The sequence below is a fragment of the Osmia lignaria genome, unplaced genomic scaffold (assembly GCF_051020975.1).
Source record: "Osmia lignaria lignaria isolate PbOS001 unplaced genomic scaffold, iyOsmLign1 scaffold0001, whole genome shotgun sequence".
Classification (NCBI taxonomy): Eukaryota; Metazoa; Arthropoda; class Insecta; order Hymenoptera; family Megachilidae; genus Osmia; species Osmia lignaria.
Window position 1 is genome coordinate 4,751,570 of NW_027478158.1, and position 9,783 is coordinate 4,761,352.

Below are 9,783 nucleotides of genomic sequence, written 5' to 3' on the forward strand. Positions count from 1 at the left end.
TCATAGAACATAAAAAGTAGGAAACTTAATTCTCTACAAAAACGGTCTCTTAACATTTTGCCATAGCTCGCTTCGTTTCCGAGATATTTGCAGATTTATCTCAAGGGAAGTGGCCTGACGGACATATTTCGAGATATTTCTTCTTCTTGTTGTTCTTCTTCTGCACAGCTAAGCTGGAAGTGGCATTTGCGGCTCGCACTAGTGCACAGTTATCTCAAAGAAAGGGGCCACGGTGTTTCTGTATCTTTATTATGTTGGTGCGGCTTCGGAACTTTTAAATATCTCGATATATCTCGAAAACTACGCTTCTGATCAAAAAATATCATAGAACATAAATTGTAGGAAACATAATTCTCTACAAAAAACGTCTCTTAACATTTTGCCATAGCTCGCTTCGTTTCCGAGATATTTGCAGATTCAGCTCAAAGGAACTGGCCTGACGGACATATTTCGAGATATTTCTTCTTCTTGTTGTTCTTCCTCTGCACAGCTAAGCTGGAAGTGGCATTTGCAGCTCGCAATAGTGCAGAGTTATCTCAAAGAAAGGGGCCACGGTGTTTCTGTATCTCTATTATGTTGGTGCGGCTTCGGAACTTTTAAATATCTTGATATATCTCGAGAACTACGCATCTGATCAAAAAATATCATAGAACATAAAAAGTAGGAAACTTAATTCTCTACAAAAAAGGTCTCTTAACATTTTGCCATAGCTCGCTTCGTTTCCGAGATATTTGCATATTTATCTCAAGGGAAGGGGCCTGACGGACATATTTCGAGATATTTCTTCTTCTTGTTGTTCTTCTTCTGCACAGCTAAGCTGGAAGTGGCATTTGCGGCTCGCACTAGTGCAGAGTTATCTCAAAGAAAGGGGCCACGGTGTTTCTGTATCTCTATTATGTTGGTGCGGCTTTGGAACTTTTAAATATCTCGATATATCTCGAAAACTACGCTTCTGATCAAAAAATATCATACAACATAAATTGTAGGAAACATAATTCTCTACAAAAAAGGTCTCTTAACATTTTGCCATAGCTCGCTTCGTTTCCGAGATATTTGCATATTTATCTCAAGGGAAGGGGCCTGACGGACATATTTCGAGATATTTCCTCTTCTTGTTGTTCTTCCTCTGCACAGCTAAGCTGGAAGTGGCATTTGCAGCTCGCAATAGTGCAGAGTTATCTCAAAGAAAGGGGCCACGGTGTTTCTGTATCTCTATTATGTTGGTGCGGCTTCGGAACTTTTAAATATCTTGATATATCTCGAGAACTACGCATCTGATCAAAAAATATCATAGAACATAAAAAGTAGGAAACTTAATTCTCTACAAGAAAGGTCTCTTAACATTTTGCCATAGCTCGCTTCGTTTCCGAGATATTTGCATATTTATCTCATGGGAAGGGGCCTGACGGACATATTTCGAGATATTTCTTCTTCTTGTTGTTCTTCTTCTGCACAGCTAAGCTGGAAGTGGCATTTGCGGCTCGCACTAGTGCAGAGTTATCTCAAAGAAAGAGGCCACGGTGTTTCTGTATCTCTATTATGTTGGTGCGGCTTCGGAACTTTTAAATATCTCGATATATCTCGAGAATTACGCATCTGATCAAAAAATATCATAGAACATAAAAGGTAGGAAACTTAATTCTCTACAAAAAAGGTCTCTTAACATTTTGCCATAGCTCGCTTCGTTTCCGAGATATTTGCATATTTATCTCAAGGGAAGGGGCCTGACGGACATATTTCGAGATATTTCTTCTTCTTGTTGTTCTTCTTCTGCACAGCTAAGCTGGAAGTGGCATTTGCGGCTCGCACTAGTGCAGAGTTATCTCAAAGAAAGGGGCCACGGTGTTTCTGTATCTCTATTATGTTGGTGCGGCTTCGGAACTTTCAAATATCTCGATATATCTCGAAAACTACGCTTCTGATCAAAAAATATCATAGTACATAAAAAGTAGGAAACTTAATTCTCTACAAAAACGGTCTCTTAACATTTTGCCATAGCTCGCTTCGCTTCCGAGATATTTGCAGATTCAGCTCAAAGGAACTGGCCTGACGGACATATTTCGAGATATTTCTTCTTCTTGTTGTTCTTCCTCTGCACAGCTAAGCTGGAAGTGGCATTTGCAGCTCGCAATATTGCAGAGTTATCTCACAGAAAGGGGCCACGGTGTTTCTGTATCTCTATTATGTTGGTGCGGCTTCGGAACTTTTAAATATCTCGATATAACCTCGAAAACTACGCTTCTGATCAAAAAATATCATAGAACATAAATTGTAGGAAACATAATTCTCTACAAAAAAGGTCTCTTAACATTTTGCCATAGCTCTCTTCGTTTCCGAGATATTTGCAGATTTATCTCAAGGGAAGGGGCCTGACGGACATATTTCGAGATATTTCTTCTTCTTGTTGTTCTTCTTCTGCACAGCTAAGCTGGAAGTGGCATTTGCAGCTCGCAATAGTGCAGAGTTATCTCAAAGAAAGGGGCCACGGTGTTTCTGTATCTCTATTATGTTGGTGCGGCATCGGAACTTTTAAATATCTTGATATATCTCGAGAACTACGCGTCTGATCAAAAAATATCATAGAACATAAAAAGTAGCAAACTTAATTCTCTACAACAACGGTCTCTTAACATTTTGCCATAGCTCGCTTCGTTTCCGAGATATTTGCATATTTATCTCAAGGGAAGGGGCCTGACGGACATATTTCGAGATATTTCTTCTTCTTGTTGTTCTTCTTCTGCACAGCTAAGCTGGAAGTGGCATTTGCGGCTCGCACTAGTGCAGAGTTATCTCAAAGAAAGGGGCCACGGTGTTTCTGTATCTCTATTATGTTGGTGCGGCTTCGGAACTTTTAAATATCTTGATATATCTCGAGAACTACGCTTCTGATCAAAAAATATCATAGAACGTAAATTGTAGGAAACATTATTCTCTACAAAAAAGGTCTCTTAACATTTTGCCATAGCTCGCTTCGTTTCCGAGATATTTGCAGATTCATCTCAAGGGAAGGGGTCTGACGGACATATTTCGAGATGTTTCTTCTTCTTGTTGTTCTTCTTCTGCACAGCTAAGCTCGAAGTGGCATTTGCGGCTCGCACTAGTGCAGAGTTATCTCAAAGAAAGGGGCCACGGTGTTTCTGTATCTCTACTATGTTGGTGCGGCTTCGGAACTTTTAAATATCTTGATATATCTCGAGAACTACGCTTCTGATCAAAAAATATCATAGAACGTAAATTGTAGGAAACATTATTCTCTACAAAAAAGGTCTCTTAACATTTTGCCATAGCTCGCTTCGTTTCCGAGATATTTGCAGATTCATCTCAAGGGAAGGGGTCTGACGGACATATTTCGAGATGTTTCTTCTTCTTGTTGTTCTTCTTCTGCACAGCTAAGCTCGAAGTGGCATTTGCAGCTCGCAATAGTGCAGAGTTATCTCAAAGAAAGAGGCCACGGTGTTTCTGTACCTCTATTATGTTGGTGCAGCTTCGGAACTTTTAAATATCTTGATATATCTCGAGAACTACGCATCTGATCAAAAAATATCATCGAACATAAAAAGTAGGAAACTTAATTCTCTACAAAAAAGGTCTCTTAACATTTTGCCATAGCTCGCTTCGTTTCCGAGATATTTGCAGATTTATCTCAGGGGAAGTGGCCTGACGGACATATTTCGAGATATTTCTTCTTCTTGTTGTTCTTCCTCTGCACAGCTAAGCTGGAAGTGGCATTGGCAGCTCGCAATAGTGCAGAGTTATCTCAAAGAAAGGGGCCACGGTGTTTCTGTATCTCTATTATGTTGGTGCGGCTTCGGAACTTTTAAATATCTTGATATATCTCGAGAACTACGCATCTGATCAAAAAATATCATAGAACATAAAAAGTAGGAAACTTAATTCTCTACAAAAAAGGTCTCTTAACATTTTGCCATAGCTCGCTTCGTTTCCGAGATATTTGCAGATATATCTCAAGGGAAGGGGCCTGACGGACATATTTCGAGATATTTCTTCTTCTTGTTGTTCTTCCTCTGCACAGCTAAGCTGGAAGTGGCATTTGCAGCTCGCAATAGTGCAGAGTTATCTCAAAGAAAGGGGCCACGGTGTTTCTGTATCTCTATTATGTTGGTGCGGCTTCGGAACTTTTAAATATCTTGATATATCTCGAGAACTACGCATCTGATCAAAAAATATCATAGAACATAAAAAGTAGGAAACTTCATTCTCTACAAAAAAGGTCTCTTAACATTTTGCCATAGCTCGCTTCGTTTCCGAGATATTTGCATATTTATCTCATGGGAAGGGGCCTGACGGACATATTTCGAGATATTTCTTCTTCTTGTTGTTCTTCTTCTGCACAGCTAAGCTGGAAGTGGCATTTGCGGCTCGCACTAGTGCAGAGTTATCTCAAAGAAAGGGGCCACGGTGTTTCTGTATCTCTATTATGTTGGTGCGGCTTCGGAACTTTTAAATATCTCGATATATCTCGAGAACTACGCTTCTGATCAAAAAATATCATAGAACATAAAAAGTAGGAAACTTAATTCTCTACAAAAAAGGTCTCTTAACATTTTGCCATAGCTCGCTTCGTTTCCGAGATATTTGCAGATTTATCTCAAGGGAAGGGGCCTAACGGACATATTTCGAGATATTTCTTCTTCTTGTTGTTCTTCTTCTGCACAGCTAAACTGGAAGTGGCATTTCCAGCTCGCAATAGTGCAGAGTTATCTCAAAGAAAGGGGCCACGGTGTTTCTGTATCTCTATTATGTTGGTGCGGCTTCGGAACTTTTAAATATCTCGATATATCTCGAAAACTACGCTTCTGATCAAAAAATATCATAGAACATAAATTGTAGGAAACATAATTCTCTACAAAAAAGGTCTCTTAACATTTTGCCATAGCTCGCTTCGTTTCCGAGATATTTGCAGATTTATCTCAAGGGAAGGGGCCTGACGGACATATTTCGAGATATTTCTTCTTTTTGTTGTTCTTCTTCTGCACAGCTAAGCTGGAAGTGGCATTTGCAGCGCGCAATAGTGCAGAGTTATCTCAAAGAAAGGGGCCACGGTGTTTCTTTATCTCTATTATGTTGGTGCGGCTTCGGAACTTTTAAATATCTTGATATATCTCGAGAATTACGCATCTGATCAAAAAATATCATAGAACATAAAAGGTAGGAAACTTAATTCTCTACAAAAAAGGTCTCTTAACATTTTGCCATAGCTCGCTTCGTTTCCGAGATATTTGCATATTTATCTCAAGGGAAGGGGCCTGACGGACATATTTCGAGATATTTCTTCTTCTTGTTGTTCTTCTTCTGCACAGCTAAGCTGGAAGTGGCATTTGCGGCTCGCACTAGTGCAGAGTTATCTCAAAGAAAGGGGCCACGGTGTTTCTGTATCTCTATTATGTTGGTGCGGCTTCGGAACTTTTAAATATCTCGATATATCTCGAGAACTACGCTTCTGATCAAAAAATATCATAGAACATAAAAAGTAGGAAACTTAATTCTCTACAAAAAAGGTCTCTTAACATTTTGCCATAGCTCGCTTCGTTTCCGAGATATTTGCAGATTTATCTCAAGGGAAGGGGCCTAACGGACATATTTCGAGATATTTCTTCTTCTTGTTGTTCTTCTTCTGCACAGCTAAACTGGAAGTGGCATTTCCAGCTCGCAATAGTGCAGAGTTATCTCAAAGAAAGGGGCCACGGTGTTTCTGTATCTCTATTATGTTGGTGCGGCTTCGGAACTTTTAAATATCTCGATATATCTCGAAAACTACGCTTCTGATCAAAAAATATCATAGAACATAAATTGTAGGAAACATAATTCTCTACAAAAAAGGTCTCTTAACATTTTGCCATAGCTCGCTTCGTTTCCGAGATATTTGCAGATTTATCTCAAGGGAAGGGGCCTGACGGACATATTTCGAGATATTTCTTCTTTTTGTTGTTCTTCTTCTGCACAGCTAAGCTGGAAGTGGCATTTGCAGCGCGCAATAGTGCAGAGTTATCTCAAAGAAAGGGGCCACGGTGTTTCTTTATCTCTATTATGTTGGTGCGGCTTCGGAACTTTTAAATATCTTGATATATCTCGAGAATTACGCATCTGATTAAAAAATATCATAGAACATAAAAGGTAGGAAACTTAATTCTCTACAAAAAAGGTCTCTTAACATTTTGCCATAGCTCGCTTCGTTTCCGAGATATTTGCATATTTATCTCAAGGGAAGGGGCCTGACGGACATATTTCGAGATATTTCTTCTTCTTGTTGTTCTTCTTCTGCACAGCTAAGCTGGAAGTGGCATTTGCGGCTCGCACTAGTGCAGAGTTATCTCAAAGAAAGGGGCCACGGTGTTTCTGTATCTCTATTATGTTGGTGCGGCTTCGGAACTTTTAAATATCTCGATATATCTCGAAAACTACGCTTCTGATCAAAAAATATCATAGAACATAAATTGTAGGAAACATAATTCTCTACAAAAAAGGTCTCTTAACATTTTGCCATAGCTCGCTTCGTTTCCGAGATATTTGCAGATTTATCTCAAGGGAAGGGGCCTGACGGACATATTTCGAGATATTTCTTCTTTTTGTTGTTCTTCTTCTGCACAGCAAAGCTGGAAGTGGCATTTGCAGCGCGCAATAGTGCAGAGTTATCTCAAAGAAAGGGGCCACGGTGTTTCTTTATCTCTATTATGTTGGTGCGGCTTCGGAACTTTTAAATATCTTGATATATCTCGAGAATTACGCATCTGATTAAAAAATATCATAGTACATAAAAAGTAGGAAACTTAATTCTCTACAAAAAAGGTCTCTTAACATTTTGCCATAGCTCGCTTCGTTTCCGAGATATTTGCAGATTTATCTCAAGGGAAGTGGCCTGACGGACATATTTCGAGATATTTCTTCTTCTTGTTGTTCTTCCTCTGCACAGCTAAGCTGGAAGTGGCATTGGCAGCTCGCAATAGTGCAGAGTTATCTCAAAGAAAGGGGCCACGGTGTTTCTGTATCTCTATTATGTTGGTGCGGCTTCGGAACTTTTAAATATCTTGATATATCTCGAGAACTACGCATCTGATCAAAAAATATCATAGAACATAAAAAGTAGGAAACTTAATTCTCTACAAAAAAGGTCTCTTAACATTTTGCCATAGCTCGCTTCGTTTCCGAGATATTTGCATATTTATCTCAAGGGAAGGGGCCTGACGGACATATTTCGAGATATTTCTTCTTCTTGTTGTTCTTCTTCTGCACAGCTAAGCTGGAAGTGGCATTTGCGGCTCGCACTAGTGCAGAGTTATCTCAAAGAAAGGGGCCACGGTGTTTCTGTATCTCTATTATGTTGGTGCGGCTTTGGAACTTTTAAATATCTCGATATATCTCGAAAACTACGCTTCTGATCAAAAAATATCATAGAACATAAAAAGTAGGAAACTTAATTCTCTACAAAAAAGGTCTCTTAACATTTTGCCATAGCTCGCTTCGTTTCCGAGATATTTGCAGATTTATCTCAAGGGAAGGGGCCTAACGGACATATTTCGAGATATTTCTTCTTCTTGTTGTTCTTCTTCTGCACAGCTAAACTGGAAGTGGCATTTCCAGCTCGCAATAGTGCAGAGTTATCTCAAAGAAAGGGGCCACGGTGTTTCTGTATCTCTATTATGTTGGTGCGGCTTCGGAACTTTTAAATATCTCGATATATCTCGAAAACTACGCTTCTGATCAAAAAATATCATAGAACATAAATTGTAGGAAACATAATTCTCTACAAAAAAGGTCTCTTAACATTTTGCCATAGCTCGCTTCGTTTCCGAGATATTTGCAGATTTATCTCAAGGGAAGGGGCCTGACGGACATATTTCGAGATATTTCTTCTTTTTGTTGTTCTTCTTCTGCACAGCTAAGCTGGAAGTGGCATTTGCAGCGCGCAATAGTGCAGAGTTATCTCAAAGAAAGGGGCCACGGTGTTTCTTTATCTCTATTATGTTGGTGCGGCTTCGGAACTTTTAAATATCTTGATATATCTCGAGAATTACGCATCTGATCAAAAAATATCATAGAACATAAAAGGTAGGAAACTTAATTCTCTACAAAAAAGGTCTCTTAACATTTTGCCATAGCTCGCTTCGTTTCCGAGATATTTGCATATTTATCTCAAGGGAAGGGGCCTGACGGACATATTTCGAGATATTTCTTCTTCTTGTTGTTCTTCTTCTGCACAGCTAAGCTGGAAGTGGCATTTGCGGCTCGCACTAGTGCAGAGTTATCTCAAAGAAAGGGGCCACGGTGTTTCTGTATCTCTATTATGTTGGTGCGGCTTCGGAACTTTTAAATATCTCGATATATCTCGAGAACTACGCTTCTGATCAAAAAATATCATAGAGCATAAAAAGTAGGAAACTTAATTCTCTACAAAAAAGGTCTCTTAACATTTTGCCATAGCTCGCTTCGTTTCCGAGATATTTGCAGATTTATCTCAAGGGAAGGGGCCTAACGGACATATTTCGAGATATTTCTTCTTCTTGTTGTTCTTCTTCTGCACAGCTAAACTGGAAGTGGCATTTCCAGCTCGCAATAGTGCAGAGTTATCTCAAAGAAAGGGGCCACGGTGTTTCTGTATCTCTATTATGTTGGTGCGGCTTCGGAACTTTTAAATATCTCGATATATCTCGAAAACTACGCTTCTGATCAAAAAATATCATAGAACATAAATTGTAGGAAACATAATTCTCTACAAAAAAGGTCTCTTAACATTTTGCCATAGCTCGCTTCGTTTCCGAGATATTTGCAGATTTATCTCAAGGGAAGGGGCCTGACGGACATATTTCGAGATATTTCTTCTTTTTGTTGTTCTTCTTCTGCACAGCTAAGCTGGAAGTGGCATTTGCAGCGCGCAATAGTGCAGAGTTATCTCAAAGAAAGGGGCCACGGTGTTTCTTTATCTCTATTATGTTGGTGCGGCTTCGGAACTTTTAAATATCTTGATATATCTCGAGAATTACGCATCTGATTAAAAAATATCATAGAACATAAAAGGTAGGAAACTTAATTCTCTACAAAAAAGGTCTCTTAACATTTTGCCATAGCTCGCTTCGTTTCCGAGATATTTGCATATTTATCTCAAGGGAAGGGGCCTGACGGACATATTTCGAGATATTTCTCCTTCTTGTTGTTCTTCTTCTGCACAGCTAAGCTGGAAGTGGCATTTGCGGCTCGCACTAGTGCAGAGTTATCTCAAAGAAAGGGGCCACGGTGTTTCTGTATCTCTATTATGTTGGTGCGGCTTCGGAACTTTTAAATATCTCGATATATCTCGAAAACTACGCTTCTGATCAAAAAATATCATAGAACATAAATTGTAGGAAACATAATTCTCTACAAAAAACGTCTCTTAACATTTTGCCATAGCTCGCTTCGTTTCCGAGATATTTGCAGATTTATCTCAAGGGAAGGGGCCTGACGGACATATTTCGAGATATTTCTTCTTTTTGTTGTTCTTCTTCTGCACAGCAAAGCTGGAAGTGGCATTTGCAGCGCGCAATAGTGCAGAGTTATCTCAAAGAAAGGGGCCACGGTGTTTCTTTATCTCTATTATGTTGGTGCGGCTTCGGAACTTTTAAATATCTTGATATATCTCGAGAATTACGCATCTGATTAAAAAATATCATAGTACATAAAAAGTAGGAAACTTAATTCTCTACAAAAAAGGTCTCTTAACATTTTGCCATAGCTCGCTTCGTTTCCGAGATATTTGCAGATTTATCTCAAGGGAAGTGGCCTGACGGA